Below are 211 nucleotides of genomic sequence, written 5' to 3'. Positions count from 1 at the left end.
TTTGGAAGTAGTTATCTCCGAAAAAAAAACAGAAACAAAAACAGAAGAGAGTGAAAGCCACTTGCCAACTCTTCCCAGGAGTTGATTTAGTCTGTGACGAACTCCCGTTGAATCACTAGCAATGTGTTACGGATTGCAAACTCTACGGGAAGAAAATGCAAATTGCTGTTTTGTTGCCGTTTTATCTGTCTTGTATGAACACTTTTCTAGC

The sequence above is a fragment of the Penaeus monodon genome, chromosome 19 (assembly GCF_015228065.2).
Source record: "Penaeus monodon isolate SGIC_2016 chromosome 19, NSTDA_Pmon_1, whole genome shotgun sequence".
NCBI classification, from domain to species: Eukaryota; Metazoa; Arthropoda; class Malacostraca; order Decapoda; family Penaeidae; genus Penaeus; species Penaeus monodon.
Note: the sequence above shows the minus strand (reverse complement) of the source record.